Source organism: Ctenopharyngodon idella, chromosome 7, assembly GCF_019924925.1.
Source record: "Ctenopharyngodon idella isolate HZGC_01 chromosome 7, HZGC01, whole genome shotgun sequence".
Taxonomy (NCBI): Eukaryota; Metazoa; Chordata; class Actinopteri; order Cypriniformes; family Xenocyprididae; genus Ctenopharyngodon; species Ctenopharyngodon idella.
Window position 1 is genome coordinate 18255018 of NC_067226.1, and position 20237 is coordinate 18275254.

At 36.7% G+C, this 20237-nt stretch overlaps 1 long non-coding RNA gene across 1 annotated transcript; it reads left to right on the top strand.

Annotated features, from left to right (window-relative positions):
• Positions 1–57: 57 nt before the first annotated feature.
• On the top strand, positions 58–3953 carry LOC127515538 (uncharacterized). The gene is made up of 2 exons (XR_007930838.1): positions 58–423; positions 2173–3953. It is a non-coding gene; the product is annotated as an uncharacterized LOC127515538 (long non-coding RNA).
• The last annotated feature ends 16284 nt before the right edge of the window (positions 3954–20237 follow it).

The following is a 20237-nucleotide window of genomic DNA, read 5'->3' on the forward strand; positions in this document are numbered from 1 at the left end:
TCATACTGTTCGCTGTTGCAGGTGTATATGAATCATTGCATTCTTCTCTACTATGTAGTTTGCACGAAATACGTTCAAATAAACGTAGTTCATCGGTGGCCAAAAAGTCAGATAGCCCGTATACGTCTGTTAAATGTAAGCACAGGCGTAATTTGCGGGTGGGACATGTCCCCACCACTTTTTGCCAGTGTCGATATTGTCCCCACCAGTGGCGAGCCGAAAGTCCGAGGCGGGGGCACCTCGCAATATTAGATAATTCCGTTTTAAACCAAGAAGTCGAGCCAATGGATATCACACAAGCAACGTGCAAACTTTGCGCAAGAGTTATAGGGGTGAAAAAGTCAGTATTCACTACAGAAAGTGAAAGTAAAAAGGGACGGAGCTGTCGGCATCTGACGCTGATTTAGCGGAGCCTCAGAGACGGTATTCTTGATTTATTCCATTATTTCCATTATTTCTCGTGTGGCCCGTACATAAAGTTAAACAAATGAGAGGAATAGTTGAAGAGAACAGGTTGTTTTTTAAAGTCGGTGCTTGAAGTAAAGCTGCTTAGGCCTAATTTTCATTGATGACTGCAGTGTTAGGACATATTATAGACTGTTAATAATTTTAATTATAGGCATATAATTAATTGTATAATAGACCTATTTTTTTTATTTATTTATTTATTTATTTTTAACATTTTTAAAGAGGAGCTAATAGCCTGATCTTTTATTATGCTCAGAGCACGTCTGTTATGTGGTGATGCGTTAAGAAATTATTGCGGGGCAAATTTATTAAAATATTAATTTAATAATAAAAGTAATCTAATAGTAATAATAATAGACTAGAATGTAACAGCCTAGCCTACATTAATTGGAAATGCCGAATCCTCTTAAAGGGTTAGTTCACCCAAAAATGAAAATTCTGTCATTAATTACTCACCCTCATGTCGTTCCACAACCGTAAGACCTTCGTTCATCTTCGGAACACAAATTATGATATTTTTTGATGAAATCCGAGAGGTACTGTATATGACCCGTCCATAGACAGCAATATAATCAACACTTTCAAGGTCCAGAAAGGTACTAAAGACATTGTTAAAACAGTCGTTGTGACTGCAGTGGTTCAACTTTAATTTTTTTAAACGACGAGAATACTTTTTGTGTGCAAAAAACAAAATAAAAATAACGACTTTATTCAACAATATCTTTTCTTCTGTGTCATTCTCATACGTTGTTTACATAAGCACGCCGACTTATCATTGGCCGGGTTCTGTGTTAGCATCACACGCATGCATCATGCTGCTCACGTGTACAGCTTTGGCCAATACTGAACCAGCATTTGGAGGTAAACACAGAAGCCTTCACCGAGCTTACTGCATCACCTGCGTAAGGATAATGACAGGGAAGAGAAGAGATTGTTGAATAAAGTCGTTATTTTTGTTCTGTTTTTGCGCACAAAAAGTATTCTTAAAGTTGAACCACTGTAGTCACGTCAACTGTTTAACAAAATCTTTAGTACCTTTCTGGACCTTGAAAGTGTTGATTATATTGCTGTCTATAGACGAGTCATGTACCTTTCAGATTTCATCAAAAATATCTTAATTTGTGTTCCAAAGATGAACGAAGGTCTTACGGGTGTGGAACGACATAAGGGTGAGTAATTAATAACAGAATTTTCATTTTTGGGTGAACTAACCCTTGAATATTGCCAATATTTGATGCTTTTGACAATATCTCTGGCTATCGTTGATACATGATCATCGTCTTTTGACGCAACCCAGCACAGAGGGGTTATCGTGGAGCCCCCACTTTTTGCATAGTGTGTTGCACTGATTTTAATATCGGACATGGTGGGAAAAATGACGTTACTCAGCACATTAAATCACAATGGCACAATCGCACAGCGGAGGCACATAAGGGCACACCAGCCATTTGAGCCTTCATCACTAAGGGATGGATGGACGGAGGCAGAAATTGTATTACAGGCGGAACTGAAAATAATAATGTTGATTGCAAAGAAAAATATTCCTTTTTCATTTTGTGATGACTTCAGTGCTACTGTGGCAGGCATGTTCTCTGATTCTGCCATAGCTAGAAAATACTATTATCATAATAATAACGTGACTTATTAATGTTTCTTTTTATTTTAGTAATAACTATGTATGTTTTTTTATTTATTTGTATTTAGCCTGCCTCTGCCATCCAGCATTACCACCACGCTCTGAAGGGAGGATGTGATCTCATGCTTTCAAAGCTAACTTGCTATTGCTAGCCTCTCAACAATTGCCTACCCTATCTTTTAATAGCTTTTCATCTAGAAAGCATCTGTTGTCTACAAACATCTGATAAATATTTATTTTATTTTATAGACATTCGAACACAGGCCCAATGGGTCTTTGTGTTCTGAATAAACACAGAGTTTTAGTCATTTTGTCAAATGTTGAGACAATTATCAACTTTTAAAAAACGACTAAATTAAGAGTTGCAATAATGACTTTACAACATTTTTACACATTCCCATCCCATCGCTTTCTTTTCATATTATGAACGAGAATTTCTTACATGAACCAAACTGAGGCCAACTACCCCACCCCGTAAAAATAACACTAAGTTACAGAAACCGCAATAGCAACAGTACAGATACCATCATCAGACCCGACAGAAGACTCAAGTCACTCAAGTGACACTATGACAGCTTCAGATGAAAGCCCTGCTAGGGAAGTAAGAAGCTTGAACTTTGCTGGAGCCTAAGTCTGCAGTCCCCCTTGGTGTTTGGAACATGCGGAACATGTACAAGACATCCAAAACAGCACAGGTCATCAAAGAAATGGACAGATATAATCTGGACATACTGAGTGTAAGCAGATGGACTGGTTCAGGTCGCAAGGTAGCAAGTGAAGGCTCAACCATCCTCTTCTCTGGCAAAGACGACCTTCATTCAAGTGGTGTAGCCCTAATTATAAAGAAGTATAGCTAAATGTCTGCTAGAGTGGGAACCCATCAGTGATTGTTTAATCAGAGCAAGATTCAACTCCAAGTAGCCTACTTTAAACTGACCATACCAGTGCTTTGCTCCTACCAATGAGGCAACAGATGAGGACAAAGATGACTGGTATGAGCAATTACAATAGGCTGTCAATAATGTTCCACTGCATGATCTGCTCTTGATGATAGGAGACATGAATGCCAAAGTATGCAGTGACAATACCAACTGTGAGAAGGCTACAAAAAATGTTGTGCACACAACCATTCGAAATGGGGTCTTGCACACTCATTGAGCATGACCGCCCACATCGTGATGACGTAATCTTTTCGCTTCTGTGGACATGGCAAGTATAAACCAGACTTAAAGCTCAGTAGGCAATTAAATGCTACTGCGCTGAACTTCTTTTTTGCCTCTAACTCAATCATAGGCGAGTGAAATTGTACAATTTACTAGCCATTGGCTAATTAAAAACACTTTTTAGTCACCTAGCCTGAAATTTGGTCGCATATCGGCTTTAACAAGCTGAAGAGAGCACACGTCACACGCCCCCTCCAGAAGCTTGCATTCTGCTAGTAAACGGTGCCTTGTGGTGCCATCCAAAAAATCACTTTCACAAACCTTTACCTGGACTGTTCCCTGCAGGTGGAATGATCTGCCTAACTCAACCTGAGCAGCTGAGTCTTTAGCCATTCTCAAGAAACGCATCTTTTTCATAAACACTGACCCGTTAATACTAACACTTACTATTCTATTATATTTCTATTTTATCTATTTTTTATTTCTTTATATATATATATATATATATAAAACTTGATATGTGTAGGCTACTGTGCTAGACTAACTGGGACTTGTCACAGCACTTGCATATTGTTGCCCTAGTTGTTGATTTGTTTGCTTCTATTGTTCTCCTCTTCTATACCATTTGTAAGTCGCTTTGGATAAAAGCTTCTGCTAAATTATTAAATGTAAATGTATATATTTCATGATATTTAGTAGATGTTTTATTATTTCTCACTTTTCAGAATAGTTGCTAGTGAAAATTTTGGGACTGTGCATATTCTTGTGGTCCAATCAGCCAGTCAGTGCTGTCATGATATAATTTTCTTGTGGCTCCAAAGTAATTTGTCACATGGCATTTATGGCCTAGGTGATTGGCTCAAAACAGCCTGGGAGCAGAACTATGGGTCCATGTGCCGGTACATGTTCTCCAACCAATACGACCATATAGGTCGTTTGTCACTTCCCTGAAATACGACCCATAGGAGCGTTTACTAAAGTTGCGCCCCTATCGACAACAGGACACTTTCATTTTAATGCATTGTTCCCTTTTATCTGCGTTATATTTTGGGTTTTGCGTAGCTCAATTGGCAGAGCATTGCAATAACTATATGTGATCATGCGATCGTGGGTTCGATCCCAGGGAACGCATGTGCTCATAAAGAGTATATGCACTTAAAATCACTAAGTTTAGGGATGGGGTAGGTGTAGTCGTTAATAAAAAAAAAAAAAAAAGAGTTTTGCTAAATGGAAATAGGAGAAATGGTGTAAGTCCTCACATTGCATTTAAATGAACACGTATTTTGATTGGTAACGACAGTCATACGTCATTTCATGACGACAGACGTAACACGACACTGTCATTATTTTTACACCAGCTAGAGGCCGCATGACTTTAAAACGTAAATATAGGTCGGAATAAGGTGCTTGAAAAACGACCTATAGGGTCGTTTTTTTTTTGGAGGACAGTCTAGACATCTTTGAGTTTAAACTTGATATCACATCTTTGCCAGTCATGTTATAAGGACGACATGACTGTTTGAAACATTTAGTGTTTTCACACTTGGTCCTTTTCATATATATATATATATATATATATATATATATATATATATATATATATATATATATAATGTTAATTAGGGCTGAATAATTGCATTTATAATAATATCGCGATATGACAAGATTTTTTAACCACAAAGGCTACGACTATACTCTGGTCACGTGACACGCGAGGGCAATGCAGTCTGCAGAGGAAGCTTCAGCTTGGTACGCTACGCATATAGGCCTGGCCTACAGGAAAAAAACGGTTTATGTTTAATCTATCTAATATTGTGTTGGTCATACTATACAACAGGGATGGGAGAAAAGATTGTCTCTCCAACGATTCTGAGTGCTGTGAGAAACGTGCGCTTTGCTTGATGTTACACTTGCAGTATGTGTTCTCGCCTGCCAGTATATTTTCCTTAGAAAATGCTCTAGGAAGCCATCATTTATCATTTGGAATGCAGTGGGCTTATATATATATATATATATATATATATATATCTGACAGAAGGCAGCTTTCAATTTTAAATGCTCACGTGCGCTTTGTGAAGAGCGCTTGCGCATGCGGCTATGTGCGACTCCATGTAAGTGATTAAATGCTTGCATCTCAAAATGGTTTTATTTTTTCTAAATTTATATAAACAAAGTCAGTTATGTGTTAAGGGATTAAAGAGACAGGATAAACCACATCTTATATTTCAAAGAGATCCGTGCACTAGTGTATGTGAATGCAGCCTATTAGTTCTCCCACTGTCTGATGTCATCAGTAATAAACAACAGTAAAGCTGAGAAAGAAAAATCACTCACAGCTTCTGAAAGGAAAACATTCAGATACTCTTAAATACTGAAAGCACTCTTTGTTTATTGCTTGTAATGTTTTTTTTTTTGTTCCTCTTTATTATTTACTAGCTTTTATGTTTTATATTAGTTATTATTAGCTATATTAGTTTATATAGGCTATTTAAAATTATTAACATGCATGTTTTTATTTAATGTTTTGATGTGTAATTATTTTACTTACACATATGTATTATTATTATTATTATTATTCAATGAAGCATTTTCAATTGTAAAAAATGATGTAATTTAACAGAACATTGGTGATTCTGAAGTTGTGGTGAACAGTGTTGTATGGAAGGTCCCATAACAGCAGAGGGAGACAGAGTAATTTCTGAGTTGTTAATCTCTCTCTTTAAGGACATAGTAAATAAAATGAGCTTCCTTGCATGTTGTTGAATCATGAGTAATGATTTACACAAAGGGACATTTTCAGCTAATGCTAGTGCAATTTATACTCATTCACAATCAGATCAGTTTTTTCTGTCACATTTTTTCTCAATTGCTTATTCTAAATGCATTCTGTTACCAACCATGATTTAATTTTCAAACAAAAATACTAATTTCTCAGAATTATAAACACTATTCCTGATTAAGTCAAATTGCAAACTTTTTTTATTACAGTTATAATTACAAATTCAGCAGATTACACCATGTGTTACTGCAGAAAACTCTAGTTTGCATTAATCATCACATTCTCACCATGGGAACGCCAGAAAGCTCTATTTTTCACACACCAGCACCTCATGATCTAGTGTCACATGTAAGTTTTGTGCTAGCAGTGGGCAGCCATTTTGCTGCAGTGCCTGGGGAGCGATTTGGGGTTAGGTGTCTTGCAAAAGGGCACCTCAGTCATTTCCTGCCGGTATTGAGAATCAAACCCGCAACCTTGTGTGTGGTGGGTGTTCGGTGTATCTCTTGATTGGATGGGTTTGTGAGCCTTTTGAAAGTGAAATTTAATTTAGATTAAATATATTAATGGCACAGATAAATTGCAAAGTAGACTAGATGCATCAACAAAAATTCTTCACATTTCTTTACATTTCTGTGCACCTAAGTAAATACTATTGAAAAACTAATACTTTGCAGTAGCCTATGTCAACATTCATTTAAAAATAATATCTGCTGTTGCGCCCAGATGCTCATATATTATGCATGACGTATTGTCTAGTGGGTTATATACACTTTTGTATTTTTATTTACTTAGTGTTATAGGCTTACTGTTGCATGATTTGAGGCCACACACCAAAGCTGTGTAGGCACCTGCTCTGCCTATTTCCTTTTTATTGTTCTTCTGGCTTGGAGTTTAGGGCCCATTGATCCAAATGGTAAAAACTGAAGTTTGCCAAACTGTATGTGACAATGTAGGAGAGATTGGGTATGGTTGTAACACTTTTTGCTTCAGCATCTGTAACTCACCCACATTTGTTTACTACAAAAGGCACCAATTCAAACCTCTAGAAGAATATCACAGCCCTTATGAGTTCATGTCAAATACATGGTGTGCCTTTGTTACAGTCTACCCCACTACCAGGGTAGGATGTAACACATGCTGGGGTGGATTGTAACAATTAGACAAAAGAAGCAAAACCAGAGGTCACATTATGCAATATGATTCAAAAACAGGTTTATTGAAACAATCAGAAGAATAATACAAAACAATGTCTCTCTTTCTGTGACTGGCCGTAACTCAAATCCACGTTCTGTTTGGCTCAGGAGCGTGTGCATGTGTGTAAATTAGTCTAGAACAAACTTCCTTAATGGTATTTTTATACTTGATGAACGCTCAACTCCAGTATACCTGTGTAAAGATCATGTAGGTCTAACAAAAGACACTGTCAATGTGTGTGAGTATGTGTGAATATTCTTAATCAGAGTAACAATGGTGACAAATGTTAACCCTGGAGTGCAGGCATGGTGGGCCCAGAAACTGCATAGGGCACATTTACCCACACTTCCTTTGGCTTTGAGCTGCCTAATGGCTCTAGATAACATAAAAGTTTTCGTTAGTCTGAGGTCTCAGAATCCTCACCACTGGCTTTCAACATTTTCTTCACAAGTGATCTGACCTGCCCTTCTTTGAAACATCATTAGTTGCTTTTTTGAAAACACTGGCAGGCACACCTTTATCTGTCTTTCTTTTCCACTGTCTAGACATTCTGTAAAATTATTAAAAAGAAACTGTTCTTAGTTGTATGTAAGGGGATGGTTGTAAAACTTTTTTTAATATATGTTACAACCCACCCACCACTGTCAGCCATTGTTTAGCTAGCCATATTAGCATAATGGTTTGAAATTAGCAGGTTAGAATACATTACATTTTGCCTGAGAAACTACAATTTAATCTAATATATAAGTTATATGATTTTCTCTGCAAAAGTTTAAGTACTAAACCAAAATATACTTTTGGTCAAAAAAAATAATAAAAAAAAATAAATAAAAAATTGCATTCTTACCTCAAAATCAGTTTTTTTCCTTAAAAAAACTGCATGTGCCAATCTCTAGCTTTGACAACCATTCATATGGGATCTGGGAGGAAGTGGGTAAATAATGAAATGATCATAGTACTCCTAGCTTATCCCTGATTGGTGGAATTGGTGGTGTTACAACTCTCCCCATGTTACAACCACCTAGTCTCTATTTTTGCAATGGTTTGGCAGATGGACACAGAACTAAATGTTGGCGGAAATCCAAATTGTGAATGTCTTTTGTGAAAGAGAAAAAAAGAAGGACAAGTCTTGATTTTGATCAACAGGAATTGATTGGACCATTGTTGTTACTGCAATCTCATATTCTGGAGAGAAGAGATTATTGCCTAGCCCCAGGGTTGCCAGGTCTGCGTAACAAAACTAGCCCAATGGCCAGTCAAACTAGCCCATTGACCATATCTCAAATATCAAAACTCAATATAGAACATTACCATACCTAAAATACATATTTTACAGTCACTGTTATGCAAACTGAATCTTTATCGTAGTGATTATAAACACAGCTCAGAGTATCCCAACCAGTGCCCGTCCTTCATAAAACTTAACATCTAGCACAGTTTTATCATTGGTAGAATTTAAAAAATTTCAGTACACCCATTTCAGTTAAAATTGTGCAATAGGTTAAAGGTTATGTCAAACCATTAACCCACGGGGAGAAAAAAATCAACCCACGAAAATATTTTCAAAGTAGCCCAATTCTGTGGGAAAACCACGGACTTGGCAACCCTGCCCTTGTGGCAGATCATATGTCATTAGCGAAGAGATGTTAATGTCAGGAGGAGGGGAAGTTCATGTTTTTGATTAAAGATTGAGGGCACCCAAAAAACAAAAAAGATGTGCACAGATGAATCACTTAATATACACTCCAATATTCCATAAAAAATAAGGATATTAAATCAAAATTGACCAGTGTCAATAATGTGTTCTTGCCACAGTACCCATTATCATCACTGTGGTTATAGTACCACCTATTTGTGAAAACATGTAAGAACTATAGTAAGTAATTTAATGCTATGACCAAACAACATAACATTAATGACATTGGTTTAGCTTTGCCCTGTAATTGCTGATATTTATTGTTATTAGTCATCATATTATTTTAATTTCTGTTGTTTTGTGTTTTTGTTGTATTGGCCCTTCCTTATTTTGTCCTTACAATTTGGTTTAAAGAGGGTTGCAAAACACAATGTTTCCGCACCAAAAACAGAGTTCCCCAAAATACACTGTCATTTTTAATTAGTGGTGAGCGGAAGGGTTTCAGCAGTGAGTGCAATATGGCAGTGGCGAAGTTTCTAGGGCAAGTGAGTGAAGCCAGTAATAGTGGCCAGTCTGGTGAAGGAACAGTTGTTGGCACGTGACTGTTGGTTCTGTTCCAGAGCACCAGAGACAACAGTTACTGACTGAGAGAGAAACATTCTGCTCTAGAAGTGACATCTGCACCCTCAAGAAGATGTTACTAGTGAAATGTGTTTTTAGAAATTAAGAATTTAACCATTGTGTTTTAAATTTTTAACTATATATCTACAGAGTGGAAAATGATCACAGAGGCAAATTTAGAAGAGTGGCAGAAGGAGGAATGATATCATGACCATTAGGGAAACCATTAGATGAGAGGCCAGTGGAACACTTCATTCAGTTTGGTTTGATCTTGCCCTAAGAATATTTTCAACCAAGAGCCATTACATTATCATCTCACTCTTGAAAGGCTCTGCTATAGACACAGTGCACCACTGTAAAAACAATTATGCCATTTTTACAAAATAAAACTGGCAGCTGTGGTCAGGGGCGCAGTTAGCAATTTTGGGCCCTATGAAAGAATTTGAGGTTGGGGCCCCTACTGCACCAAACATACAAGTCAACCTAGTTATCCAAAATCTTTGTCTGCAATTTAATAATAATGACCTATTTCTTTTGCTATTGCTTTTGACCACTAGGTATCAGTATTTAGTCAGAGACCTCCCATGGCTATAGCTAGCACTAGAAGATGATTTATTATGCAAATGTAAATGTAGGCTAATAGAAAAATACAGTAATCAAATATTCTTATTCGTACATTCTTAAACAAAACCAATTGTTCAGTCAAAAATTCAAGAAGGTTTATATTCTAAAGCTCTAACTTGTACTCGGCCTTAAAATAACATAGTTCTTGTAATTGTTAACTATAGCATTTGTTACAATAAGGATACAATTACAGGTAAGACCATTTTTTTTCTTTCTTTCTTTTTATAGCATTTGTTATGAAATATAGCAACACAGTTTAGAAACTATAGCTACAACATGCCACAGCTGTAATATAAATCTTTAGTGAAAAATCTATTCCCTTAACAGATTATCTATTATAAATTCTACAACTAGTCAAAATTTGCCACAATAAAAACAACAGAACGTGATAAATTCTAGTAAATGTGGTCTTCATGAGTTTAAAAAGCTTGCAGGATGATGTTTTCCCCTCTTTTTTTATCAGACATTTGTGGTTGTTTTGTATCATGCTCGACTTTCTCCATAGCGTTTTACTATCCTCGATAGAATCCAAATCGGTCGCACATTTTATCAACAGCGAGCGTCGCATAGGAACGGCTCGTGCTAATATTAACACTTTTGGAGCTCGCTGGTGAACGCGCTTACGGTGATTCGCGCCCCACTCATGCAAAATTACACAATTGAGCTTCACTCACTGTCATATTGCGCAGACAATTGATCCGTTAAGTTCGTAAAGCTTATAAAAGCTCAGAATGCGCGATGTACATTTAATTAATAGTCTGATTACGTTTCGATGTGGGCGTTCAGATACCGGCAACATGCGAGTGCCGGTGCGCGAGAACCACTTCGAGCACTGACTGTTACTACTAATAAAACCGATCTCTGGGGGCCCCCAAAAGTGCGTGGTCCCTTAGAATCGTCCTAACTTACCCCCTTATCAGTGATGAACACTGATTCAGTGTTCATCACAAGTGGCTTTTCCACAAGCTGAGGTAAATACTAATATATAAAAGGTGCACACAGTGTGTCAATAACAAACATATGGTTTACAAAAAAATTTTCATATTTGAGTGAAGTATTCAGCAAATTGTAGTCAGTATTATTTCGGAGCAGTGGCACAGAGGGTATGCATTGCTCATGATAAAAAAAAAAAAAAAAAAAAAAAAAAATGTTACAGTCATTGTAAACTTTTTACTATTCAAAAGATTAAAACTCCTGTGATTATTCATACACATTACTTCAGCTGTTTTTAAGGGATCACAAGATTATTTATAATGAAATGGTGATCCTTAGAGACCAGTTCACTGAGGGCCTTTTAGGTGAGATTGGCACAGATTTATTTGGGCCACATCCCAATCCACTATTCTAGGAGTTTGTAGTAAAGTAATTTTGTGGTCTATAGAGTGCTATTGACCTTGTATATTCTGAGGTAATTAGTGAGCCGCAATACTCCTGGAAACAAAAATCCTGCTAGTTTAGATGATGTATTGATTTTCTGATGTCTACTTATAATGATAATATATATATTTTTTAATGATAATAACAGTTTCACTCTGCATCTGACCTTCTGAATTGTGCATTTTTTGTGCTGCACTCTGATCTTTGCTTAGGAAATAAATATACTGCTTAATGGACCGCCCTCATTGAGTATAGATCCAACAGAAAGAGACACATAGCTAACAAAATAGGTAAAGTAGAGGTGCTGCACAGCCTTCCGTGGTTCAGGGAAACAAGCTGTCTTGATTACTTCAAACCAAGCAGTGTGAAGGATGGATGCTGGCTCATCTCAAGATATCTGATTACCTGAGATAGACTACTTGAATGAGCTGGCAAAGGCCCTGTTGTGGACTTGAAAGTGTTATGGCATCACGTTTATTGGACACTGTCAGGCAGGCCAGCACAATCAATTCAACGTTTGTCCAGGAACGATATTGATGATTTCCATAGGGTGGTTATAGATAAGAGCAACTAATGTTTTGAATATTACTTTAAGGGTTATCTGACTTGCCTCTGATTTGTATTACATACAAAAAAATGGCATGTACTGCCAATTATCTCCCATTTCCAAACCCAGACTGGCTGCTATGCAAAACTGCTTGGTGTCAGAGTGGGGAGGTTTTTTTTTGTCAGCCAGGATGTATAAGTGCTTCCAAAAGAATTGAAAAATATTTTGTTTATTGTTAATATACAGTATATGGGTCATTGACGAATAATGTTTTTAAAAGTGTAAAAAAAAAACCTAATGGAGATATAATTAATTTTGAAGTTTTATTAAGTGTTAACGAGATTATGTGGTTTTTATAATCAATTAACACTGCTTTTGACATTTTTTTACAAGATGGACAAAATTTGTCACAAAAACGTCATTCGGTTTAACCAAAATTTCGGATTTACCGAATGACACTTTTGGTTATACCGAATGACGATATTTTCAAACAATGCTAACAGGCTGATATCTAGCGAGCTAGCTAGTTAGCTTGCTTGCTAGCTAGCAAAAGGACAATCAAACATTTTATATTTAGTACAAGTTTTTAAAATATTACAACATTTTCCATGTTTTATAGCGGTTGTACCGAATGACCTGATGTTTCGGGACATGCGTATGAGCAAGTGAAAACATGAATTTTTCAAATAGTTAAGAGAGAGTTAGTTACTTTGCTTCATGACCATGTGGTCCTGTGCAGGTGTCTGAATGATGTCACATCCTGTCACATGATATTGACCTCATGTCTTGATCCAAAATAGTCCCTTTATATTGGTTGCTCCAAATGACATCAATGAAATTCATTTTTCCGGACATTCTTTCTCATTATAAAGCAACGACTTCTACACATAATTTTAATACCATTTTGCACTGTGTTGATATATGATATTATAAAATCATGCCAGAATAAAAAATATATACATTTATTACATTTTAAGATATTTTAATCACAAATGAAATGGCTGTACTGGCCTTTGGACAGTTAAACCGAATGAGCTTTTGACACTTAAAAATCTTTAAAATACCTTATGTGTAGCAAAATATAATTAAAACCTTTTGGATTCAATAAAAGAGATCTAGTTGTACTACCTTACATACTTTGGATGTCATATCTTTGTTTTTTTATTATTATTAAGGCCTTTGGACAAAAAAAAAGAAAAAATTACCCATCACGTCACTGACCCATATATAAAATACATCTAAATTTTAGTGCCTTCAGTGCAGTTTAGTGTCTTTCTTATGCATTTGTGTGTTTTCTCTATATTGTAAGTGCTTGGTCCATCCTCTTTGCTCTCTTTTAAAATTTTATTAAAGGATGAGCATAACCCAAAGACATCTATAGCAATGAATCCCCCATGTCAATTACTTTATTGCCCTTCATGATGACTCTTTGTGATAGATCGTAAATTGGGCATGATACTCCATAAAAATGAAGCTTTGAAATTCCTCTCTTGTGTGACTGTATCAAAATAGGTGAAATCTAACAGCTACACATTTTATTAAACCGTTTAGGCAGAGGTTGCAGGTGTTACATGTGGAAGTAAGGCAATTTAAAAGCTACAGGCATAAAGTGAATACATAACTGAAAGATTGCATGGAAATAAAGATGACAAAGTGGATTTACTGAACGATGCATAAATAATGTATGGCCACACAACAGATGCTTTACAACAGTCCAGTAACTCTAGTTCTCTGTCATTTTTTGCCAGTATTGTGACCTCTTTCTTTTATGTATTGACTAAATATTGTAGTACAATTTAAAGGAACCAGCTTTGAAGTATTTCTAAAGCATTTACTCGGATTGCTTTTGCAATGCTGCAATATGTAGGCAATATTCTACATATGGTAATGTGATTACAGCAGCTCATGGGTTTCTCTGTCTCACTGCGACTTTACCCTCAGCATGACATCTGCCTGTGGGGGCATCAGAAATTGCATGATGATCAGAAACGACAGATTAATGCAAATTCAAGTAGTCGTGCTGCTAAATATCCATTTAGCGTAGCGTAGGTCAAATGAGCCCTCAGCTGTGGTGATGACCCATACATATGGTTGTCATATCTTGATTTCCATTTCAGACTCTGTCGGCATGTCTTTTGAAGCGTCATTAAGAATCTCTCAAGATCTGTAAATTACGCATAGAAAAATCTGATGTTATCGTACAAGGACATAATCCTTTAAAAGAGAGGCAGCCACTTCATCAATGCATGATGAGCCATGTAAAAAAAAAAAAAAAAAAAAAGTTATTGTTAAAGTCTGCAATTAACCAGGAGATCCATTATGAGATCAGAACCAAGGTTTCATTAAAAACCCCAGCAAAGGTATCCTCAAAACTGACTCTCAGTCGCATGATTGCAAAACATTTCAATTTGTTCTGTCCTTTCAATGACACATCCTGTGTCTCATTCTCCTTTCAAGCTAAGATTTCCTGTGGTGATTTTCTGTGGCTTGTCCCCACTCCATGTCCACTTGGCAAATCAGATTCCCCTCAGATCTCTTGTGCTCTGTTTATTCTTCAAGCTGAAGACCGACGACAACAGATACAAGACCTGTTCAACGGCTCGGCAAGGTACGAGGACAGTCCAGCCGAGCAGCAATGCCTCTAGGCAAGCGTCATCCACAACACATATTTAGCAACTTACAGTCCGAGACCTTTCGCTGTTGTGAGCACTTGGGTCCAAGCATGATACCTCCATTATTATCTCGGGTAATCAAATTTCTGCCAGCATCACAGGGATTTGACAAATGGCCCTGTGCATCAGGCCCGACTTCCCATTTCCCCCTCTTCAGGTTCTTCCTGTAAATGTGCCCATTCTAAGTGTGATGTATAATGGTGCCCAGCTCTGTCAGACAGCCCTGAATGAGATTGTGTTTTCCTTTATTGTTCCTCTGCCTTTGCTGAGGCAGTCAGATCTGAGGATGGACATATCCATCGAGATGCCTCAATAAGCTGAATCCCATGGCGAACAATCATGTTGTGCAGTGCTGATATGTCAAAGACAGGGGCAACACAGAGATTGGAGAAAATTCCACACAAACAGTGATGATTTCTCTGTATGCTGTTGCTTTCTAGGTTCACAAAAGTACTTAATATCTGACAGTGATGTCGCTAGACCCTTTTTTTACTGATAAACTACCGCTGTTTCCCAGTAAAATATTACTGATAAATGCTTGTCTGACAATGGAGATTACCGTATACCGAACTGTGAATAATTTTTCTGAAATTGCATTAATTGACAGCGATAACCAAATATGGAAAAAAAAAAAAAAAAAAGTCAAAATAAATCTGTGCATTAAACAATTCAGTCTTGGTAGACATTTAGTAGCTTTACTAAGTCTCTACAGTAATATACTATTAAAGGGTTAGTTCACCCAAAAATGAAATTTCTGTCATTAATTACTCACCCTCATGTCTTTCCACACCTGTAAGACCTTCGTTCATCTTCAGAACACAAATATAGATATTTTGATGAAATCCGAGAATACTTTATGTGCACAAAAACAAAACAAAAATAACGACTTTATTCAACAAATTCATCTCTCCCCTGTCATTCTGCTACATTATTTACATTGCAGAGCTTCCGTGTTTACGTCCGAACGCGGGCTCAGTATTGGCCAATACTGAGCTGCTGTTTGGATGTAGAACCTGGAATCGCTGCAACGTTAATAGCATATTAGAATGACAGGGGAGAGACAAATTTGTTGAATAAAGTCGTTATTTTTGTTTTGTTTTTGCACACAAAAATTATTCTCGTCGCATCATAACATTAAGGTTGAACCACTGTAGTCACGTTGACTATTTTAATGATTTTTTTACTACTTTTCTGGACATTGAATGTTGTAATTTCATTGCTTTCAATGGAGGATAAAAATAACCTCTCAGATTTCATCAAAATATCTTAATTTGTGTTCCGAAGATGAACGAAGGTCTTACAGGTGTGGAACGACATCAGAGTGACTAATTAATGACGGAAATTTCACTTTTGGGTGAACTAACCCTTTAACACTGCTTGTTCTATTACTAGTAATGTGTTTTCACATAACAATGTTCACTTTTCACTTGACTTTTTTAAAGCAATGTTTACTTTGCATGTTTACTATTTGAAAAATATTTAAAGCTTCATGCTAATGTTTAAATAATTTTTTTTTAACTTATAACTGTTATTAGGATAAGTATTTAATACAATTATTTTATTTATAGGCCTGTATTTTGTGGAATTTTACTGGATTTTGTACCGACTAATTTTGGTATTGTGACAACACTACTTTTTAACTAATTGGTCAAACAGGTCTGCAAAAATGTCTGAAATTGTTAAGAAATTGTTAATCATTAAGAAAGTTTACTCATGCACTGAATCATTTGCAGAGGTTTCTCACACAGTAACAGGATATTTTATAAGACAGAAACAAAAAGAGTGCTGGATGAAGTGGATATACCAATTAACTGTAGGAAACAAAACTTGCTAATGTCATCAATTGTTTGTCAGTGATGAAGCAGCTCTTTATTACAAGCTTGTGAATAACTCTCTACATGCAGAAAATGACAATTTATATCCATATATCCATAAGAATGTCAAAATATGGTCACACTTTTTTGATGGAGGGCCTGTGCCCCAGTAATGATAAAAAGCTAGAAATGCCCCTGCTTGTCTGAGATAGCTCTACATGATGTTGCTAACTTCAAAATGTTCATAAGCACAGTCGTTATTAGTTGGGTTTTTAGCTTTGCTCACTTACCGCTCCTTTTGTTCGGAGAATATTTTGCCACTTGGATTCTTTACAATGTGAAGCTTGATGACTCCTGAAAATAAACCATCAATTTGAATTCAGTGAAACAAGGTGACGGATTAAAGCCCTAATGAGTAATTTATTACAGCCAAAATACTCAAATGACAAGAAACGCTTTCCAGATGGCTATATTTGAATTGTCTGGGCTTATCTTCATCCTCCCATGGTCTCATGGAGTGAAACACCTCATTTGTTTTGACTCACTCAGTACTGTCTTCCAGCTTGCCATGCTATTTGGCATCATGCTGTTTACTTCTGGAGGAGGGCATGGGTGAGTGGCTGCTGCTGCTTGACACATATTAGTCCTTTCCTCCTGAGGTTTGCATTGAGCTTTGACTGCTTGCTGTGTTCTCTCACAGTGAAGAGAACATTTAGGCCTTTGTATATTTGCAGTCTAGTGTGGGTCACACTAAGTTGCACGTTGCCGGTTAATCATGACAATTTTGTCAGTAAAATGCTATATACCTTGTCATGGGTACTTTACACTGAGGTTAATTCTGTTGCAACTCAGTCAATAAAGGGAAGAAATTTAATTTAGTAGCTGAATTTGATGCAATGCTTGAAGTGTCATGGAGGTCATTAGTTGTAAATTGTATGACTGTGAAGCTAAATGAAGTGAGAATGTATCTGACCTTCACCCTTAATCATAAACCAGCAGCAAAGCAACAATGCAGATGTTTATGCTATATAGAGTATGTAAGGAATAATGTACCCTAACTGGGCAGTCAGGACCCCAGCGTGGATCACAGAGGTCTTCTATCACCCTGAAGGGGTTTATTTTGCAATAATGACCTGCTAACATTATCCAGCTTGTTACATGGCTGCTCACTAAATAAATATATAAATGGAAATGATCTTAGAAATTGATATTATTGTCTTCATTGTCTTAGACCACTACAATGTACAAAACAATTGGCCTAGCAACAAGGCGAAAAGTGATGGCAAAAGGTCTGAACTCCATAGCAGCTCTCATTGGCTACAGACTGCCCAAGAGGCCGTTTGACTGACATGTAAAGCAACCAATCACAGTTCGTTTTGTTCAAAGTCATGTTTAGGGGCATTAAAATGTAAAGTCAATGTCCCTATAATAACAGACTGGCATCTTTTAAAGAGTCTATGGCATCAACTTCACATACCTTTGAAAATCCAACATTTTGTTGATCATTATAAGCGCTCATTGTCACAGTTGTAAACACAGCTGCTTTTTTCTTCCATGAGGGGGTTTGGCATCACAATGACTTTGTTTCCAAGTGGGCCATTAAAGAATGCAACACACATGTCTCCTAGAAATCCTGTAAAATTCAACCAGATTACAACTTTCAAAACTCCTGAAGTGTTTCCCATTTTGTGTGCCTTATGCATAAGACTTTCAGCCAACAGTCTGTAAGCGTAACGTCTGAGGCTGAGACTTGGAAATATATGACTGATAAATTCTGCAAATGACCAAGAAGAAAGTTTTCCGGAGAGCTGTGTAATAAATAATTACAACAGCCAAACTCTAGTATATTATATACTAACATCCATAATCTACCCAAAAAAGGACAGGTAATAGGCTATACATTATTATTTATCTTTCCATATATGCAAATCTAATCCCCCACAGCTTTAATATTGCCCTAAACACACAACATCTGTGGAAGCAGAACTTAGTTTTCATATGTCCCTTGGGTCTCGCACAGCGTTACACACCATCTCGGTCTTAAGCATACCAATGGGCCAACTTTCAAACTGCTTCTATTGTGCTCTGCCATAGGCATTTCTCTCTCATTATATCAACATGTCTTCACGTTATTCTATTAGTGTGCTTAAAATCTGTTCAGGAGAAAATGACTAAGTCTTGCCTAAGGTGACCTGCACATGTGCTTTTATGTTAGTCTAGTCTCGTTTTCCCCTGATGTTTTTCTCAAATCCAAATAATGTACGTGCAGTTAAAATTTTAATTCATCATTGTTTCTTACATGTGCCTTAACATTCAGCTGTCACCCTGTAGACTGTTGAGACCTGGGAGACAGATCTACTGAGGGCTGTTTTGGAGGGCAATTGGATCTAGGCCAGAAGAAAGCAGCAATATCTAGCAACACGTCTTTTCATTGAAATGTAAATTTTGGCCCCTGGATCAACATTTCCAAATCCTGTCCTACATTTGCTGGAACAAAACAGATTTTTAAAATCAAACTCACCAGAAGCCCCACTTACCTGTATCATCCATAAATTACCAGTGATGTAAGAAGCCAGAATGTTGGAGGCAACCTTTGTTTGGTGATACTGATATTGCAGTCTGTGTGTAATGAGGTCATTCATCGTCCTTTGATGCAGCAGAGCTGGGCGGCCTGGGAACAAAAGGTGGCTGGCGGCAAACCTGACTCATAATGACAGAACAGACAGAGTCGTCTCGGCTAATGGCAGCCTGTCATGATTCTGATGATTTCTGCAGCTCTATTTCACTGGTTTTGTCCCTGAGCAGTTTGTCTGCATGATGAAGTGCTGAATGCATTTCTGATGGATCGCATGTTGTATTTTATTATTGTTATTATTATTTTTATTTATTTTTTTACCAAGAGAATGTGAAAGACTGAGTGTGACATATGCTCTTTTCTCTTCTATAATTTTGTAGACACCACCACTATTATTTGTTCTGATTTCTGAAATGAAATTCTAATGTAAAACGGAGAACACCCACCAGGCAAGCCGGAAGGTTTCTGGAAGTTTGAGACAACATTTACCATTTTACTTATTTACTCATTTAGAACCTTTCAATTTTTAATACTCTAATTGAAATATTACAGAAGCCCATTCGGACGGTAATTGTTTCTCATGTGGATGTCTGTAAAAATACATTTGCATGGCACCTCAGTGATAAAACTCATGCATTCAGATGGTGATTTATTTAGTCATGGTTGAGGAGCGAGTTTAGTGATCCTACGAACACGGGAACGCGCTGCCTACTTGGTCACATGATTGTCTGCTGTAAATAAAATGTCATATGCTTTGAATAATATGAATAAATTCATATTTAATTTAATATGTATTATGTGATTTATTATGTGATTACTTAAATCTACTGTTTAAAAATAGGAAGATAGACAGCTGTAGTTGAAATGGTTTTATGTCTTGCATTTTACATGAGGTAAACATAGAGCAGCTTTATTGTATACAATTGTATATAATACATTTTTAAAATTGTATTGCTGTAACAGCCCGTTTTAAATGTTTAAGTGCTTTATTTCCTCTTTCTCCTTTCGCTGAGGTGGAGTGGTGATGAAATATTGTTCTTGTAAATACTTCCCAGCATTTAAAACGCATGCAAATTACAGTGAAGTGCAACAGTTTTCTTAGGGTGTTCTGCAGTGGTCAAAAAGGATTTA